The 21,565-nt window shown below is 41.5% G+C and overlaps 1 protein-coding gene across 5 annotated transcripts in view; it reads right to left on the minus strand.

The window, feature by feature from the left end:
* The window catches only part of fhit (fragile histidine triad diadenosine triphosphatase), a 188,258-nt gene that overhangs the window by 153,726 nt on the left and 12,967 nt on the right, over nt 1–21,565 (minus strand). For 2 of the 5 annotated variants that reach the window (XM_085405462.1, XM_085405464.1), the window contains exons 2-3: nt 17,620–17,686; nt 3,597–3,666 (exon numbers count right to left, since the gene is read on the minus strand). The gene's annotated coding sequence lies outside the window, so the exon portion shown is untranslated. Of the gene's footprint in view, nt 1–3,596; nt 3,667–17,619; nt 17,687–21,242; nt 21,341–21,565 lie in introns of those variants that run through there. The other 3 variants (XM_085405463.1, XM_085405465.1, XM_085405466.1) reach the window with 3 other exon arrangements.

Consider the following 21,565-nt stretch of genomic DNA (forward strand, 5'->3'; position numbering starts at 1 on the left):
CAAAATGATTTGATTCCACTGGAGTTGAGGAAAATCCTGCGGGACCCACGATGGATATATCTCCAGTGAGGCTGGAAAATGATGTCTAGGCGGTAGTGGAGCTCTGCCGGCGATGGGAGCGACAGCTGGTCGTGAAGGCGCAGGAGCTCAGCGGCAGTATAGCGGAACAGTCCAGCCGTAGGATGGTGGACGAGTGTCAGGAGAATCCAGAATAGTGCCGACCAGCTCAAAAACATCTTGGCCCACATCTTAGACAATGTGGAGGAAAAAAAAAACAGCCGGTCGGAGCGACAAACAGGTAGGCTAAAATAGCCCAAACAGTTAAGCTAGTGCAGCTCACTGGGAATAAGATGTCAGAGCACATTTAGCTGGAGTAGCAGATGTTGAGGACAATCATTACAAATCAATCCCTGGCAGAGATTGATCTGGTCCTGAGTGTGTGTGAATGTCCCTGTTGATTCAAATCTGAATCCAAATAATCGAAAATGTACCATTGAGTAGCAGCAGCCAGATGCGTCAGCATTCACTCAAGCAGGAAGTCACCAAGAAGAGAAGGCATCAAAGAATTCCAGTATAGACCTTTCAACCAGTCCTACTGCGACTGCCACTGACACTGGCATTGTTTGTTGTTTCACTGGAAAGATGAAAATTAAAACAACTAAAGCATAATACAGTGGTATGCAAAAGTTTGTGCATCCTTGGTAATTTTCATGATTTTCCATCATAAATCATTGGTTGTTTGGATCAGCAATTTCGTTTAAATATATCATATAGCAGACAAACACAATGATATTTGAGAAGTGAAATGAAGTTTATAGCATTTACAGAAAGTGTGCAATAGTTACCTAAACTAAATATGGGCACCCCAACAGAAAAATTACATCAGTATTTAGTAGATCCTCCTTTTGCAGAAATAACGCCTCCAAACACTTCTCATAGCTGAGAGTCTGGATTCTGGTTGAAGGTAGTTTGGACCTTTCGTCTTTACAAAACATCTCCAGTTCAGTCAGGTTTGATGGTTTCCGAGCATGGACAGCCCGCTTTAAGTCACACTGTAGATTTTCAATAATATTCAGGTCTGGGGACTGAGATGGTCATTCCAGAACGTTGTACTTGATCCTCTGCCTGATTTTGAACAGTGTTTAGGGTCGTTGTCATTTTGAAATATCCAGCCCTGGCGCAACTTCAACTTTGTCATTGATTCTTGAGAATCTGCTGATACTGACTGGAATCCATTCGACCCTCAACTTTAACAAGATTCCCAGTACCTGCACTGGCCACACAGCCCCACAGCACGATGGAACTGCCACCACAGTTTACTGTGGGTAGCAAGTGTTTCTCTTGGAATGCTGTGTTCTGTTTCCGTCATGCATACCACCTCTTGTTATGCCCAAATAACTAAGCCTCTGCTTACCTAAGATTTTTCTTGACCTGTCACTTCCGGCCTTAACTAGAACTGTGCCTGTGGTCTTCCATTCCTTCACTATGTTCCTCACAGTGGAAACTGACAGCTGAAATCGCTGAGATAGCTTTTTGTATACTTCCCCTAAACCATGATGTTGAACAATCTTTGTTTTCAGGTCATTTGAGAGTTGTTTTGAGGCTCCCACGTAGCCACTCTCGAGAGAAGATGCAAAGAGGAGAAAAACTTGTAATTGGTCACCCTAAATACCCTTTCTCATGACTGGATTTACCTGTGTCAAGTGTCAATGAGCTTACCAAACAAATTTTATGTTCCAATAATTAGTGCTAAAGGTATTCAAATCAATAAAACGACAACGGTGCCCAAATTTATGCACCTGCCTAAATTAGTTTAAGTAACTATTGCACACTTTCTATAAATCATATAACTTAAATCTAAGTTAGTAATCCACAGGCCTAAATTACAGCTTTATCAACTAAAATTAAATAATTTGAGCAAATAAATCAAACCAAACCACAACTTTTGTCTGTGCTGCATCTGCTGTCTAGGGGGGAAAAGAGTTGTAGTTGTTTATCCAACCACAGAAATCCACTGTACAAGTAAATGTGATTTTTTTTTGTTACCAGGCAATGTTCTTTATATATATATTTTAATATTTATCTTAAAGAGTAAGACGTCAGAATAATGTCTCTTCTGCATATATCTTCCTGTGAAACTGAAGTGGGATATTTTGCACAAAAACTTCAGTGGAGATTTTGACTTGAGTAAGTGAAGTACATTTTATCTGTGACACTTGACAGAGCTCAAAACACCTCACAATCCAACAGCTGACAAATGATTTTGTTATTTTAAAAAGAAATGTGTTTTTTTGAAGTGTAGAAACATGAGACTGCTTTTGAGCCTTACTGTACTCAGCTGAATGAATTAATAGTTATATATAATTAATAAAATTATCACTATTGTGCCGTCCCTTTCTCTGGAAACTCCAATATAGATCCTACTGCTGACTGAAGCAACAGGTAAACATTCTCTATGATTACAGACTAATGAAAGTGTCAATGTACTAAACATTTGATTAAAATGTTGCTCTTTATTGGAGCTACATTCACAAATGTGACCTCCAGATAACCGGAATGATATTCCTTCCTTTTTATTGCTTTTCTTAAAAAAAAAAATCTCTGGCCTTGTCAAGGTTAGAGTGATTTTAAATAAAAACATTTTGTATTCTTCCACACCCAACATCTTGACTAACGGCAAAACAATAACCGTATTTTCCACACCAAAAGGTGCACTTAAAATCCTTTAATAAGTGTGCCTTATAATCCGCGCGGCTTATGTATGAATTCTGGTTGGGCTTACTGACCTCAAACCGATTTGATGTGGTATACAGTGCTCAAAAATCTGTCAAAACATGTTTTAGTATGACTTCGATAAGCTAGGAAGCTTATCGGAGCCGCACCTCTTGATCGATTGTTGGAGCATTACAGCTACCGTAGTCAGGAGCCTGACGGAGTAATCTGGGTCCAAAACTCTGTCCGCTTCAGGTCCCAAAGTCAAATGATCACTGCGGCATCACTGAGAGTTAAGAACTCTCTAAATGTTTTCATCTTTAATGAAAGGATCAGCGTTGCTGCTTTACCAGGTGTAACAATTAAGTTTAACATCCAGGCATCCATGAAAACAGAATGTATTAAATCGTGGCTCAAGAGATGGCAGGTCATCTTGTAATCGGAAGGTTGCCGGTTCGAGCCCCGGCTCGGACAGTCTCGGTCGTTGTGTCCTTGGGCAAGACACTTCACCCGTTGCCTACTGGTGGTGGTCAGAGGGCCCGGTGGCGCCAGTGTCCGGCAGCCTCGCCTCTGTCAGTGCGCCCCAGGGTGGCTGTGGCTACAATGTAGCTGCCATCACCAGTGTGTGAATGTGTGTGTGAATGGATGGATGACTGGATATGTAAAGTGCTTTGGGGTCCTTAGGGACTAGTAAAGCACTATACAAATACAGGCCATTTACCATTTAAATAAAATTGATTTCAATGCAATTTAATATAGATGGACAACTAGTGATGGCTAACCAAACAGACATAGTAGTGTTGGACAAGCAGAGGAAGACAGCCATAGTGGCAGATGTAGCTATATGTAGTGATAGCAACATCAGGAAGAAGGAACATGAGTACCTTGTGTTTCTTCTTTCAAGAGCTGAGAGAGGAGACGAGAAGATGTGGAGGATGAAGGCAACAGTGGACCCTGTGGTAAATCAGAATCAGAATCAGAAAAGGTTTTATTGCCAAATGTTGAGCAGGTTTACAACATTAGGAAATTGCTGCGGTGCTTCAGTGCAAACATACTGTCATAAATTGCGCTTAAATAGACATGAAAAAATAAAAGTAAGAATAAGAATTAAAAGTGCTACGTAGAAAGATATATACATGAGTATGTTTGTAGCATGTAATGTAATGTAGCAATCCCCATGTTTGCCACATGGCTCATTCAAACAGAATCTTATCCTTTCTCTCTACTATCTTGAAAATATCTGAGTTTTTTCCCTCAGAATACAACACACGCACACGTACTTTGAAAGGCCCAAGTATATCAGTCAGAAAACACTGACATTATATGTCCGCAACGAGGACATATAATGTCACTAGAAAGGAACAAATATTGCTATACTTTAAAATCTACTGTACTGGATTTTATTGATTGATTCTAACATGTTATGTAAATTGCAACAGCAATAGTTTGAATCGTTCAATTCAAAATAATGCAAAAGAAAGGGAATTTGCCTCTTTCTCACTACTTATTGACCAAAATTACCTCTGGATACGATAGACTTACACTACTTACACTACCAGTCAAAGGTTTTTAAACACCCCAATTTGTCAAGTTTTTTTTTATTGAAAATTATGCAGTTTACTGTCTAATTGCACTCTGAAGTGAAAGCATAGTGAAAATAAGCAAGTGGAGTTAAAAAAGAAATCATTGAATCAGTTTATAGACCAAAATGTATTCTAAACTTTTGACTCATCGATGTAGGCACCTTTGGCAGATATAACAGCTGAACACACACGTGGCATTCTTTCTACAATAGAAATCAAATATTCTCCCATATCTGTTGCAGATGTTCCCATAAATGTGGACCTTGTAGGCCGCTTTGCTCTTCTGTCCAGTTCATCCCAAACCAGCTCGATGGGGTTTAAGTCTGGAGACACTGCTGAACACGCCGTGTTTTCAAGCTCACCATCTTGTTCTTTTTTCCTGAGGTAGTTCTGGCATAGATTGGACTTATGTTTTGGGTCATTATCTTGCTGTAGGATGAACCCCTGACCAACTAAGCATGATGTTCCAGAATGCTGTGGTTTTGGTTCAGGGTGCCTCTCACTATGTACAAGTCACCAACCCTGGATCCAGCAAACAGGCCCGGACCATCACACTTCCTCCTCCACGCTTGACAGTTAATGCCACACATTGTGGAACCATCCTTTCACCTACTCAACAGAGATCCTGCATGATGAACCAAAGATTTCAAATCTTGCTTATATCAGTCCATAATACCTTCTTCCAGTCTTCAGTAGTCCAATGGCGGTGTTTCATGGCTTAGCGAGGGCTATCTTGCTGTAGCTCATCCTCTCAAACCTGCAGCTTGACCTACATTTTTAAGTGTTATGATGGTCTTTCTCTCTTCTTTTGTTAATCGCTTTTTTCTCCCCATTTTTGTAGCAATACACTACTTTCTGCACACAATACTGTTTCAACTCTTGCTCACGAGGGTGTGGTACCACAGTGTGTTCCAACACTGCTTTTATGCAGACAGCGGGGGCTGTAAGTAATCCAGTAAAGTTGGAACACCTATAGTAATTAGTAGCACCAGCTTTTAAGGCTTGATCAACCTCCATTAGTGCAGAACAGCTTTAAATTATTAACCTATGTTGTGTTCCCTGAAAGCTCTATTTCTTTTAAATAATTTGGAAATTTACATGATTTTTTAGTTTGGGTAACGTTACCTTTTTTCTTTTTTTTTAACCTCTGACAGTTCTTCACTTCCCTTTGTACCATTTCAAGCTATTCATTGGACTTAAACGACTTGAATTGCAATAAATAACTGGTAAAATTGGGATGTTCTAAAATGTTTAACCGGTTCTGTATATGATCCACAAGGCATCAAATCTAGCTGGGATTAAGGACACAGAAAGCTGCAGTTTTTAAAAATTCAAATGGCAAGTCTAGGAAGTCTTAGTCCTGTGCAAAAAAGACATTTTATGAGTGCAAATTCAGAAGGCACATGTAGCTGCTCAGGATGTAGAGCTGTTACATTTCATGTACATCTGGAGATAATCCTCTATTTTTGGCCAGTTAATAGAAGAACAAGACAGACACTGTTTATACGTTGCAGATTCTCAGCTGGAAACAGATGGGTGTGGTTCTTAGATCACAAAAGATCCCCAGGTAACAGTAGTCTGTTATCAGACATGTTCAGTTTGAGCCGTTTAAAGATGGATCCTGATGTGGAACTAAACACAAAATAAACCTGCTGCAAGCTGTCGTAGCTGAAGCAGATGACTGGCTATCCATGTCTGTCCTGCTTGTTACTATTGCATGACTCTGTGTGTGTGTGTGTGTGTGTGTGTGTGTGTGTGTGTGTGTGTGTGTGTGTGTGTGTGTGTGTGTGTGTGTGTGTGTGTGTGTGCTGGGGGGATTATGAGCAGATGGCATGGGAACACACACACATGCAACCTGCCATCCATCTGGACAGTTCTGCAGGTGAAGTGAAAAGTGTTTGCTGAAAAAACGTGTGTGACATCACAGTGGTAAACAGCACAGGCAGACATAAAAGAAAACAGCAGCAGGACTTAAGGCCTGGTCAGGGAGGCTGCATTTCTCTGTTGATTAGCCAACATACCAGACAGACAGCCAGATAGGAAAGGGGGAGGAAAACACTGTGAAGGACATTTGGATAGAAAAGTGTTTTGCATGGTTTTTCACATCCAAGGCCTTGTTAGATAAACAACAACTGTGAAACACAGCCCACAGTTGATTAACACACTCTTTATAATTATTATATGTCCATAACAGATGATTCTGTAACTGACACTATAACACATGTGTACTGCATTAGTGCCGACCTGTTTTTAATGATGACGCTGCAGCTGAATTACAAACCATCAATTCTGCCTAACTGAGCATTTTTTTGTTGTGTTGAATCTAAAACCGTTAGTCCATCTGTAGCTAACATGCAAAAATCAGCCAAGCACATGATAGAATTTAACTGAAATCAAACCTCCGCTAAGGTCCAGGGCAGAAGTCAGCAACCACAGACGTAATTTACAGTTAGGGTTAACCGTAACTAATTCATATGCTATGTGTAGTAATTAATCCTCTCCCAATTACATCTGGCATCTGCCCATATCCCCCTTGTCACATGGGTTTTTTCTCTTTGTGTCTCACTGTTTGGTAGGAGGAGCTAAAATGGCTCTTTTGATGTTGAAGGTTGTTACAGCCTGATCTAGGACACGAGCAGTAAGGAAATGGAGCACAAGTACAATGTGCAGTAAAAGAATACAATGGCAAAAACTTCCCCAACAAAGAGAGATACACCAATATGACTACATCATATATCATATCATCAGTATGTACAGTTAGAGCCATCATTTATTGGACAATTCTGGTCCAATTTTCTGTAACTTTAACTGCAACTTTGTATCTCTGTACAGAATCTCAGTAAAGTTTTGAAATCAAACAATCAATATGTGATTGAAGCACAGACTCCAACTTTAATTCAAGAAATTTTACAAAACTGCACCAACTCTTTAGAAATAAAAGCCATTTGTACAGATAGCCCTGCAGAAATGAATGAGAGAATTGACTGACGAGCAGTTTCATGTCCAGCTAACTGTAATTCGCAACAAATGAAGCAGATGTAATATTGAAGCTGACTCCAAGTGTTCAATTTTTATTTTTTTAAACTTTCACTACAGTTTTGAATATGAAGAGATAAGCACTGGGAGCAGGAGCCTATTCCAGCTACCACAGGGTCAGTAGCAGTTGAAGTGAGGGAGGTTTAATTAAAACACTAAATAAAGTAGACCTATCAGAGAGATAATCATTAGGAGTAGCCAAATCAACAATCTGGTACATTCTTAAAATGAATGAATTCAATGGCCAGTTCAGCAACACCAAAATGCCTGGAAGACCAGAACATACAGTGCAAATGTATAGCTCCAAAAGTTGATTCTGTTCATCTGGATGTAGCGTCTTCAGTGGGAGAAACGTTTCACCACTCATCCAAGTGTTTTCTTCAGTCTCAGCTGACTTCAAATTCACCAGGGAGGATATGAAAAGTGGCAGGTTAGCCTTCTCAGACTGTGAGATTTCCATCAGTAATGGGGGACATCTAAAAGCTGACGTGTACCGTAAACATACACAAACAGAGTAACATGGTGTACGCTGTTAAGTGCAGGAGGATTGGCATGATTTATACATGGGGGAAACCAAACAACCTCTGGCTAAGAGGATGGCACAACACAGAAGAGCCACCTCGTCAGGCCAGGACTCTGCAGTCTATTCACACCTACAGGCCAGTGGACACTCTTTCAAGGATGAGGATGTAACATCCTGGACAGGGAGGAACGCTGGTTTGAGGGCGGAGTCAAGGAGGCCATTTACGTGAAAAGGGAAAGACCATCTCTGAATCGAGGAAAGGGCCTAAGGGTACATCTGTCACCATCTTACAATGCTGTGATTGCAGCCATTCCACAACTCTCTGTGAATGGGACTCATGGCCTTTGATCAGTGGTTATTGATCAATGGCCATGAGAATTTGCATAATCATGATGAAGGAACTGACCTCACAGCCCATTGTTCCTTCAGTGGGCTGGTTTCAGTCATTGTGCAGATGTCCTGTTTGTAAGATTGAAACCTGCAGTCAGAGTGATGAAACGTTTCTCCCACAAAACGCTACGTCCAGATGAACAGAATCAACTTTTGGAGATTTACTTACCTGGATGATTGAGAATGCATCAAGATGCATATGTATAGCTTTTGGCTATCACTAGCTGACTCTACAGAGTCCTACCTTAGTACACACCTGCAACAGCAACCACTCCCTGAAATTATGCTAATTTATATCTGAATTATATCTATTAGAATCTTTATTTATACCTTTTAGATATAGATTTCCCCTGGGCAGCACAATTGAGCAGTGATTAGCCTGTGCTAATTACTAAGCTAAACCCTGATCTGTGTGGGTTCTCTCCAGGTCCCAGTGTCCAAAGACACACAGTTAGATTAACTGATGATTCTAAATCAGGAGTCGTCAACCCTGGGCACAGCTGGCACGCGAAGGGTTAACTGATGGCACCACCATAGCTGGACTGGCCATCGGGTATTTGCCCAGTGGGCCGATGGTGATTTTTTGTTTTATTTTATTTTATTTTATTTTTTATTTTTGTAACAGTATAAACAATGAAAGGTGGTGGATTGGCCAGATGCTGGTCGATGCGTGAAAATAACTCTAATTTTTTGTCCCAGTCCAGCCCTGGGCACGACACGCAGTGAATTAATCTGAGAAGGTGTTTTTTGCAGACGGACCCAATCTGAAGCAAGCCCTCATTGAGGAGCAGCGATTCCACAGTTCCAGTTAACTGGATGGTGAGCCAATCCAAAATTGAATAGGATTTGCCGAGGTTTTATGAAGCCAAAGTTTCGTTCCCATTGAAGCTTCAGATACCTGCAGGACTACGAACTTTCTTCCTCCATCGGAGTGTGGTAGGACAAACATTAAACAAACTGAACGGGCCCCAACGATCCATCAGTTGCCAGACATTATTCACTCATACATTTGACTCAGAGAAAGCTGTATGCGCGCACTTTTATTTAGTTTGTTATTTTGGGGGAAATATTTTGTATTTTATTTTATTGCTTTCATTACATTTGTTGCAGCTGCTGTGTGTCAAATATAACAAATTTGTGAACAGTCTATTGTGGTGTGGTCTCTCCTTATTGGTGTTTATACTTTGGGCTCCTGCCGATCCTAGATCTTCTGATACTGGCTAGTGAGAGTTCGGTCATTAATAATAATTCGTAAGTTGGGTTACAAGTGCACTTCGCAAATTAGCTCGCATAGACACATTAGTTGTGCCGCTTCCTAATGATGGTATCTCAGCTAACAACCCCAACTACCAGATTCAACTTGTAATTGGCTAAAATCACTTAGCCTACCGGTCAGAGGGACGTTGCTAGCTGGCAGTCTTTTCAAGCGATGTTGAAATTTCCACATTCCGACACTTCAAATGCTTCAGGAGCTGTCGGCTCAGCGCAGCATCAGCACCACGGATACATCCGTAGACTCGAGACAGAATTCACAATGTGTTTTTGGGACTTTCAGGTGTTTGGACCAATGTTTTCTTTTCTGATCAAACCAGAAAGGTTTGTCAGCTGGATTTGTCTCGCATTAACTGGCTGGACACAGAGGACATCGAAATGCAGTTGATGAACTGAAAAGCTCGACTCTGTGGGGTCAAAGTTTGCAGAACTACGAACGCAGCTGGAATCCACAGCTGTGCGTGTTCATGGAGCTGCATGTTCACCTGCTGGACATCACTACCTGACAGGTTTAACTGTCTTCAGAACATTGCAGAGGCCTTATTGACAGTGTTTGGCTCTACATGTCTGTGTGAGCAGGTTTTCTCACACATGAGTCCTCAGGTAGCCTCTGAATGCTGGACACTCGGAGACCTGTGTCTCTGAGTGGGAGACCACAGATCACATTAACATGTGTGTCTCTGTATTAACAAACATGCCATATTGGCCCAGTTTATTTTTCTTATCATTGTTGTGAGGAGACCATAAATAGCATTTGTATTTTCTGTTGTACAGTTCATTTGCTGTTATGGATAAAAAGTCTTTTTTTGTTTCAAAATAGCTGATAAGTATTCGCTGATAGCTGCCAACATCTGCGAACAAATATAATCCTATAAAGTGGTTCTATATAGTGTTTAACTGTTAATATAGAGCGCTATTAAATTTATTGCTAATGCAATCATATGACACATTGACCTCTGAGGAAATTTTAGATGGGACTTGTCATCAGAAAGGTTGCCGACCCCTGTTCTAAATTATCTACAGTTGTGAACGGCTGTTTGTCTCTGTGTGTTGGTCCTACAACAGACTGGCGACCTGTCCAGGGTGCACCCCACACCTTGCCCTATGGTAGCTGGGATTTATAAAAACCAGAGGTGCTCACTGGACAGACTTGAATGATAGAATCAATATATAATAGACCCAATATAAATCGATGAAAAGTTTTTGTTTTTTATGATCCCATTTTCATGGCTGCTATTCTAGACCTGTTGTGATGTTAGATCAGTCAAAACTAGACTGAACAGACTGCTACAGTTCTGGTATCTCGCTCATTATCCCAGCCTTCATTTTTATGTCAGCTATACACAAAATGTCATAACTGGAGGAGTTTAAGTAGCTCTGGAGCTAAAAAATATTCTCCATCCTTATTTATATGTTATGTTAAAACGTCACCTGTTGTACTGCTCTGACAGAATTCTGACTTTGGTGGAGTTGTTCTATAACTAAACTGATGGGAATGGAAATCTCAAAATCTAGAAGAGAAACCTAGTGTGTCTAAACAAAACACTCTGGGTTTGTACTGAATATGGGGCCAAGCACCTATTTAACTGTGCTGAATTGTCCATATTTAACTGCTAAAGAGCGATAACTCCATTTATCATGACATCAGCATCCTATCAGGCACTGAGAAGAGCTGCCTGTGCTTCTGATAGACTAGCAAAGGTCACATATTACTACAGCCCACAGTCACTGGCAAACTCATCAGAATACCATTGGTCACTGGATGCATTCACCAGTTTGCTAATCCAGACTGAATAAATCTATTTGTCAGATGTCAGTTATACACTTATTTCTAGAGATCAGAAGCTGCCGTCATATGCTGCCAGACTCGTTTAACTGTTGCACAACAAATTTCAGGATATTAAAAATAGTTTGGAATCAGATTCTCCTGCTAACCTAAGAGAATTAACAAGTTTCAGGACTTGATTATGACTGTCACTGAATAAGTTGCGGCCGCAACTACAGAAAACAAAAGGATGAAACAAACAATATTATATTTACAATCACGCTTAAGGTACAATAAGCTACTTATCACTAGTCCAGAAACATTATTATTGAGTTATAATCCATATTGAAGGACTTCATGATGGCTCAGCTTAAGATCCCCACAGTCAGCGTCAACCAAATAACCTTTATCACATCCACCGTCTCGGTGCTGTTAAAAAAGACGCCAACAAACCAAGATAAGTAACTGCTCAATTTAACCATTAAAAGCACAAAGAACTAGTGAAAAAAACAAGAAAAAGAACTGAAAGGAACTCACAATTATAAATGATCAATTCCCACTAGAAATTCAGGAAATATGCAAACGCCTCTTATATTGCTTTGCCACTCCTTACACAATAGCACCACTGCACATTAAAACTACACTTTTAATCATCACTCACACATGTCCAGACATGCACAGTCAACCATATATTTAATCAAAAACCACATATCCATATTCATCATATCTCTACAAACGTGGATCAAATGTTTCTGTTGGAAAATCTGTGGAGTTGGAAGTCGGGCAAAAATCATTCAAGTCTGGTAATCCACTGTAATTCTAAAGCAATACGTGGAAGAGTATGGCCTTTGTGATAGTTGGAGGTTAAACCGTCACCAGATGATTGAGAATACACTTACGTCTGATCAAACATAGAACAAACATGGGAATTAAACAACAACACTAAGACAAAGTTTCTTATACAGCAGCTGAGACATGACAACATTGAATACAATAATAATTCTGGTAAATATCTGACAAACATACTTGATCAAAAAAAACAACAACAACCCAACAACAAGCACAGTTATCGAGGACTCAGCAAGTCTTCCCATAGTTCTACGAATAAAAATTTGGTTTTTTTAGGGGGGTGGGGGGGATTTTTATATAAACACCTCTGACCATGAACCAAATATGGAAGATATTCACAAATTCAGCAATACTAGAGTTCAATCATTTCTATTTGCAGCACTTGAAAAATTTGGGTTTGGAGAATCCTTTATTGGTTGGATAAAAGCATTTTACACATCCCCAAAGGCAGTCACCACTGACAGGTCAATGTCAGCTTCACTCTCCTGAATGCTATCAGGCAAAGATGTCCTGTGGCTCCATCTCTATTTGCATTACTCATTGAACCACTAGTTTACGTTATGAGATACAATAACAATACTAAGGGGATTTCAAACGTTAACACAGAACACAAAATTCTCTTTTATGCAGATGATGTGCTATTACTCCTTCAGGATCCTCATTCTTCCCTGTCCCAAATATTTACGTTTATAGATATCTTTTCAGAAGGGATAATCTCTTCACCCGAGTTTGCATGTCCATCACTTGAACTCTCATCTGGATTCTTTTCTAGTCAGCAGCTAAATGTGTCAGGGTCCTGGGTCTCCTGACCCAGCGTTTTTAATTCTGTGTGATTTTTGTGTTTTGGTCGAGTACTTGTGTGATTTATTCTATGGTTTCTAGTTTTGATCCCTTGCCCCTCATGTTTCTCTGTGCCCCCTCTGTTCTGTGTAAAGTCCGTGTTTCTTGGTCTGTGTCTTTGCATGTTTTGAGTTTCTTGTGTTTTCTGTCACTCTGTATTGTGAATTATGTTCTCATGGTTGGTCTTTTGTTACTCCCTCGAGTCCAGTTTCTTGTGTTCCCTGCTCAGTATTTCTTGGTTCTTAGAGTCCTCTGGCTTATGGTTTATGTTTCTGTGTTTCTTAGTTGCTGTCTCCACCGTGTCAAGTTCGCATCTCTGTGTTATACTTCCTGTTTTACTTTGAAGGTCCGTGTCTAATGTGAATGTGTCCTGCTTTGCTTCCTTGCCTCGTCAGTTCTGATTTCTCCCAGCTGTGCCCTCCTTCTGTGTCTCATTCCCCGCGTTACTTCCCGGTGTATTTAAACCCTGTGTTTCTCTGAGTTGGTGTCGTCCCTCATGCTGTGTGGATCTCCCTGTGAGTTTAGTTTGTTATTTCCCAGTTTAGTTTGCTTTGTATGCTCGTTTCCCCGTGCCAGCAAACAAAGCTGTGGTTTTGAGTTCATCCCTTGTGTCTGAGTCCTGCCTGCCACGCAGCGCTGCCTGACAAAATGTGACATTTCACACACTGAGAAACATCCTATAGCTGTCAGTGATCATGCTCCTGTGTCTTTAATAAGGTTATTTCACCAAGTAAAAACTGGAGATTTAAAACATCATTGCTTAAAGATTAATTCTTTTTTTTTAAACTGTAGGATTTATATGTAGACTACAATGATCTGCCTGGAACATCAGCAATTGTTTTCTGAGAAAAAGTTAAAGCTGTGAGAGGTAAAATTTCATTTTCATCACATTAAAAAATCTAAGGAGCTGGAGAAGAAAGGCAGCTGGACCGCGTTGAGTCAACCATATATTTAATCAGGACCAGGAGGCATACAGTGCTGCCAGGGCCAACCTGAGAAGAGGCATCAAGACTGCCAAGCAGCAGCACAGGAGGCGTATTGAGGCCAGGTTTGAGAACAACACAAACCCAAGGCAGGTCTGGGAGGGCGTCAGGGCTATCACGGACTACAAAAGAAGAACACCATCACCCTCAGCCGACAGTTCTACTCTGGCTGAGGATCTAAATCTCTTTTATGCCCGTTTTGACAGGGAGAACACCGACCCTGTCCTGTCCCCTCTCCCCTCAACCGACCCTGCTCCGGTCCTGAGCACTCATGAGCTGAGGCGTGTGTTCCGGAGCATTAACACCAGGAAGGCGGCCGGGCCGGATGGAGTGCTGGGCCGGGTGCTAAAAGACTGTGCTGCGGACCTGGCGGACGTCTTCACCTCTATATATAACACCTCGCTGTCCTGTTCACTGGTACCATCCTGTTTCAAAGCAGCAACCATCGTTCCCATCCCAAAACAGTCAAATGTCACATGTCTGAACGATTTCAGACCTGTGGCACTCACCCCCATTCCCGCCAAATGCCTGGAGAGACTGGTCATTAAACACATCAGAGCTGCTTTTCCACCATCCCTGGACTCGCACCAGTTTGCATACAGGGAGAACCGGTCAACCGAGGATGCGATCGCCACAGTGCTGCACACATTACTGAAGCACTTGGAACACAGGAACACCTATGCACGGCTCCTCTTTGTAGACTACAGCTCGGCTTTTAATACCATCCGGCCATACAAACTCCGTCCCAAACTCCACCAACTGGGACTTAACTCCTCTCTGTGCAACTGGATTGTGGACTTCCTCACTAACCGTAGACAGAGTGTCAGAGTGGGTAAGAACACCTCTTCCACCCTTGTGGTCAACACCGGTGCCCCTCAGGGGTGTGTTCTGAGCCCTCTGCTATACACTCTCTTCACCCATGACTGTATTTCCTCCTGCGCGTCCAATCTCATTGTTAAGTTTGCAGATGACACTACAGTGCTCGGACTTATTTCCAACAATGATGAGACAAACTATAGGACAGAGGTGCAACAACTAGAGTCATGGTGCCACGACAATAACTTGGTCTTAAACACCAAAAAGACCAAGGAGATCATTGTAGATTTCCGGAAGAAGGGTCATAACAACCATCTGCCTCTCTTCATTGGCAGTGAGGCGGTGGAGAGGGTGAGCAGTTTTAAATTCTTGGGGGTAACTGTGACCGAGGACCTGTCCTGGGGCAACCATATCACCTCAGTTGTACGGAAGGCCCAACAGCGCCTCTACTACCTGAGGAGACTGCGGAGCGCACACATTCCCAGATCTCTGATGTTGAACTTCTACAACTGTGCCATCAGCAGCGTTCTGACGTATGGATTTCTAGTGTGGTTCCCCAGCTGCACCAAGGCCGATCAGCAAGCACTCCAGCGGGTGGTGAAAGAAGCTGGCAGAATTATTGGAACAAGTCTGCCAGAGATCAGTAATATCTTCCCCACTCGCTGTCTGAGGAGGGTGCACAGTATCCTGTGGGACCAACATCACCCTGCGCGCCACCTTTTCCATCTGCTGCCCTCAGGGAGAAGGTACAGGTCTATACAAGCCAGAACATCCAGATTGGCCAACAGCCTGTATCCACAGGCTGTGAGGCTCCTGAACTCTCTGCCCCCCTCTCACGGACAATAACCATATCCAACTTCTTAATAGCAATGAACTGGTCTGCATTGGTGCATCATATCTTTATTCTCTTCCCCCTCCTGCCCCCCCCCCCCCCCCCTCTTTCTTAAATAGATAACTATCATATCTGATATCATATCTCACAGTACAATAATATTGAATGGGTTGCATTGTTGTATTTTGTCATGTTTCTCAGGTCTTTGTCTGAATTTCTACGAACATTATTGCTAAGGATTGTCTTATTGCATTGGAGTCACACTGGGTTAAATATGTACACTTGGGTTTTAAGGGGTATTTATTATTTTCTTCTTTTTTTTGGGTTGTATGGAAGCCCCAAACGCAATTTCATTGTTCTTGACAATGACAATAAATAAATAAATACTAAATACTAATCAAAAAACACATGATGAATATGGATAGCTCTACAAATGTGGATCAGATGTTTCTGCCGCCTATGAAATTTCTGAGTTGGAAAATCAAATGTTTCATCTTTCATCTGAGAAGCTTCCTCAGTTCTAAGACAAATTGGTGGAGTTTCTCCTATGACATACAGCTGAGCCCGGTCCTGCGTGTTGACCCACTATTGACCATGTACCTAATCACATGAGCCAAGTTGTGAAAATGGGTGTGGGTCATTATCAGAAGAGGTTTTGGGTTCAGGAGATCTTAAAGCATGTGGTTATCCCAGTTGGGCTTTCATCAAATCATCAAAGGTGTACAGTAAAGGAGGTCAGACACAAAGTAGGGAGAAAAAAGTTCAGGGATGGGTGGCTGCCCAATGTGGAGGAGTTTAAGCATCTCAGGGTTGTGTTCACAAGTGAGAAGGGAGCAGGAGATTAACAGATGGACTGAGACTACAGCTGCAGTGACACTGAAGCTGTAGCACTGTCCACTGTAGTGAAGAGAGAGCCCAGTGTAAAAGCATATTTTCCAGTCGATCTACATCCCTGTTCTCATGAGTTTTGAGTGACTGAAAGACTGAGAATATATAATCAGCAGAAATCTGCTTTCTCTGAAGGGTGGTTGGCCTCTCCCTTAGAGATAGAGTGAAGAGTGCAGTCATTCAAGTGGGGCTCGAATAGTGTAGAGTGCCAAACCTCTACATTAACAGAACTCAGACAAGTTGGTTCCGGCATTTTACAAGCATGCTTTTTCGGTGAGGTGCTTGTGATAGATTGTATGTCTTGGCTGGCCTGGAAATGCCCGTGTTTCTTTGGATAACCTGGATGAGGCAACTAGAGAGAAGGAGGTCTGGGCGTTTTTGCTTAGACCATGAAGGAAATGAAGGGGTTGTGGTAATAATAACAATAATAATAACAAGAAGAAAAATAAGATTATTATTATTACTCAGTACTCCACCAAAACACTAGAGTGTAATGCTTGCATACTGCACCGATTAGATGCTGTTTATAGACGTAATGATAGTGATCCTTCTTATTATCTGGCTGATTGTCTATGAGTTCTGAGCCTCCCTCCCTTCCTGTCGGGCTTGGTCTCCCTCCTCTTCAGAATGAAAGTCACTGAGTGAATTACTGAGGCTTCAGCCTGAAGCACTGTCAGTTCACAAACTCTGAATGAGCCATTTGCTTTAACACGGCTCCTCACAGGAGTGTGTTTGCAGCACAACTGATTTGCATTTATTTATTACTGATGATGAATACTCCACCTTGAAGGATTCCACTGGTGAGTTTGCATGTATTAATAACTAATTGTGTACACTTCAAATTGATGCCAACTGTTTTCAAAACAACTGTCAAAGATTGTTTTTCTCCCTAGAGCACAGAGAACAGACAGTACTCACATTTAACAATATGTTTGTTTTAGAAAATGTATTCCAAAATTATACTTTTAGATGTTTTCTTGTCTTTGCAAAGTTATGTTCATGTGTACTGAAATGTGCATGCTACGAAGACTGTGTTTTGTATCAAGTAGACACAGTTTGCAGCTATTTGCTTAAGTTTTTGTTTTCCACAGAATTGCAAAACAGCAGTGAGCTAGCGCTGTGATCTTTACCTTGAAGGATGGCTTCTCAGTGGTTCAGTAGACTGCTTGCGTTTGTGGCTGAGGCAGAATGTACATGCTGGGAAGGAGAAAGCAGAGTGGATGTTATTTTGATGTGAATGTAAGGACCAAAGAACCAACAAGGGGAGAGGTGGAGCACTCATATTCAGTTTTCTGCTCCTCCACATTAACCCTCTTGGTGGAAATCAGATGGCAGCTCCACTGACCTTGTACAGTGTGCATAGACACACTGATGGCTTACAACTGAGGAATTATTACAGCCAGCAGCCTCTCTTTCTAACTTTCTATTACTGTTATTTTTAAACAGTACTGATGGGCACAGAAATAGAAGAAGCCTGATTATGTAAATAAATTTGAAGTCATTCTCATTAACTACCTAAACTGTGGTACCCACATCTAACAAAGTTACACAATACTTACAAACACTTGCCAAAATGGCAACACTGACATTTTATTTTTGGAACCATCTAAAATCCTTTGTCACGTTAGAACTCAGTAAGTCAGCACTCTTCCCCCTCCCCTCCCTAAGTTTTATTAGATGACAGCAGCAATAAACCCTCTGCTGCCACAATCATGGGATGATATCAAAAATAGAGGATGATAACAACTTGCACGCATGATTTCCTGTCTGATGTCTTCTTGTGGCAGCAGAGCTAAGTCAGCATGTCAGAGAAGGAGCTCCACTGTGATGGAGAACACTTTGTTCATTCCAACACATCTTTAAAAGTGTCCAGTTTGCAGCCAATCACAGAGCTACCTTTATTCAGTCACCAGCTCTAATGCTGCTCTTCAAGCAGACCACAGCAAAGTTCATCACAGTTGCCAAAACCGAGTTACAGAAAATCGTCCTGTTGCTGCATTGACTGAAGGGTCTCAGCTTCCATAAGAAAAAGAGCCAGTGCATCTGCATTAGAGGCATCTTCATAAAATAGCTCCAGTACCAGTGCCACAACTGACATACTGGTGAAAAGCTGGTAATATATATTGAGTGTTTAGATCTACTGTAGTGATACACAAGTCAAGTACTCTAGACCACTCCACCTGTGCTCCACTGTGAGTATGAAGTCTTTATGGTTAATGCCAGTGCCCTTAAGTCTATCATCGTCACTCTAAACAAACAATTGCATTATTTGCTGCTCAGAGATGGTAAAAACAGTCCTTGAGTTATTTTCAGCCCTGAGTCTTGATTCTACACAAAAACAGGCAGTTTTTTTGTTTGGTTTTCTTTTTTGTGTACAACAGTATTTTCACACTTCTTACTCATCTTTGAAAAAGAACCCGTTATGGAATGACTAAATGCAAGGTGTTTAATACTTTAACAGTTCAGATGGTAGAATTACTGTGGGCAGTAATATTCGCCTGATTTTTTTTGCCGTCCAGAGAGACAGACAGAAAGGCCAGGGTCCAGCCTACTTGTAAAGCAGGTTAACTCATATATTGCTAGGGTCTCCAAGGCAAACTGGTCCTGGTTGAAGGACCAGAGAAGCGATTTAGATGCCTACGATGAGTAATAGAGCAAGGGAACGGTTTACCCTGCCTGGGATAGGGTTAGCAGCTCTGTCGGGCCCCTGCTGGGGGGCCTTTGGGTCTCGGGTCTGTGGACTCAGAGCTCGGTCTGCTCTGGCACAGACAGCTGCCACAGGCTTCTACACTGTGGCTGCTGGGTGACGCTTAAGTTGATTGTTGCTGTGTTGTTTTTGTTTTGCTTGTGTTTCACTGGCTCTCTTCACCTTTCCTTCTGTTAACTTTCTTCCCAACTTCTCTTTTCTTATTCTTTCTCTTTCCCATCCCCCGGTCCTGTACATTCTGACTGTAATAACTTAAAATCAAAAATATAAAAAATAAATAATAAAGATTGAATAAACTATGAAAATCAAGTAGACCAGTATAGTAAAAGCCGTAATGGGCAACAAACTAATCATGTGATTCAGGTGTGTTGACCCAGGGTGATATCTAAAACTTGCAGGACACCGGCGCTCGAGGCCTGGAGTTGCCCTCCCCTGGTCTACAGGAATCAAGACTGGGACCAGTAAGATGCAGGAGGAAAAATGGAGTATCCACTGAGTGGGCCACAAGAGCCTAGGTTGTTGGAAACAATGCCTAGATGGCTACTGCTGAGACTTGCCTACCACCAACTACGTTTGATGGACAGGTAGGTGGAGACAGATAACACCAAGAGATATTCTGATAAGTCTCTAGAAAAATAACAAAGGCAAACCTAAAAAAGAAGTTTCATACATGAAGCAGAGGCAAGGAAAACAAACTATATGACGTATTGTTGTGGCATGAATAAAAGATGCATAATTGACACAGGCCTCTTACATTATCCATCCTTGTTTGCAAATCTCCATGTGAAGTTATGACGTTAAGCAGGTCAATCAATCTGAGGGACACGGTGTCACTTATCTAATGACGAAAGATCAAATGCAGCCATTCTCAAATTAAATTTGAACCGCTGGCTCCACTAGCCTTTGGTACCAATGTAAAACTGCCACTGGTGTAAATTAACTTTGTCTGTCGTTGAGCATCAAGTACAATGGCAAACTGCAAACCTGAAATTTTTTTCATTTACATGCTAAGTTTTGTTTCTTATGGCCAGATGGTTCCTATTAGGGGTGGAGGATTCATGCAAGCTTCCTTAATAGCAATGAAGAGAACAGCTAATTAAATACAATTTTACAATAAATGATTCTAAAGATTAAGAAAATTAAAGTTGAGAGAATTTTAGTGCCAGCTCAGGTGTCCAGGTGTCAGCAATTCAAATTTGAATTCAAATGTTTCAGTGCGGCAGTTAGCCACATTGTGCAGTTATCATAACATATATAGGAAGCCTTATGATGACTCTTTATTGTGCCCTAGCAAACGTTAATGTCATGCAGTGCCTATGCCCCTATCCTCACTGCATCTGATCAGAGGAGCCCAAAGGATGAGCCCTGGCTTCTTCCTTGGTGATTTCAAAACTAGGATGCCATCACTTGCATTATCGAAGACAATAGTCCATAGGCTACTTGAGCTGTGTACTTATCACAGCGTGTGCATCATGAATAGCTGTGGAAACAGCAGCGCAGTGTTATGGCAGCACCCCATTACCAGAACACGGTGTTAAGTGTTCAACACATCAGACCATGACAAGACAGACCATGCAAGACAGACAGCACGACGCAGAGTTGAGTATCATTCACAGCATGAACAATGGGATAAAGAAGACACTAGGGCCTGATGTAAAAGGTTTCACCCCCCTCAGATCACAGGATCCGAGAAACAAATGGCCCAATAGCTGGAGCTGCGTGCAGTTATATTCTGCACCATATATTCTTCATTCACCTCTGATGTCAGCAGCACACCAAACCTGAGATTCTGGCGTTTTGGGCAAAATAAATTTATATTTAAAAATCGATTCAGGATTTTTAAAGACTCGATACCACATTATCCAAATTAGAATAGATTTTAATCGATAATCAAAAACCACCCCTACATCTGATGCTTTAATGACTTGCTGAAGTAGATCTGCATTATGTGAATCTCTTGTACTAATACTAACAGTAACAGTAACATAATAATAACAGCAAAGAAGCTTAAGTTTATATACGGTGGGAAAATATCATAATAGAAACCTGTGAAGGTTCTCAGTTATCCAGGTCATCGTAGTCAAAGGAGCTTGCAAAGAAAAGCGTCTGGACTTCTTTAAGTTGCTTGAAGACGTTTCACCTCTCATCCGAGAAGCTTCTTCAGTTCTAAGGTCAAATGGTGGAGAGTCCCAGATATAAACCTAGTGGGAGTTTCCCCCCACAGAGGGACAAAAGGACCCCCTGATGATCCTCTAATCGCCTGAGCCAAGGTGTGAAACTGGGTGTGGGTCCCAATCAGCCAGAGTTTCGGGTGAGTTCATTGTGAAACCTGGCCCCACCTTATCATGCGAATTCCTGAGGTCAGATTG

The sequence above is a fragment of the Rhamphochromis longiceps genome, linkage group LG5, assembly GCF_057381845.1.
Source record: "Rhamphochromis longiceps isolate RC_006_pf linkage group LG5, R_longiceps_female_GT1.1, whole genome shotgun sequence".
Lineage (NCBI taxonomy): Eukaryota > Metazoa > Chordata > Actinopteri > Cichliformes > Cichlidae > Rhamphochromis > Rhamphochromis longiceps.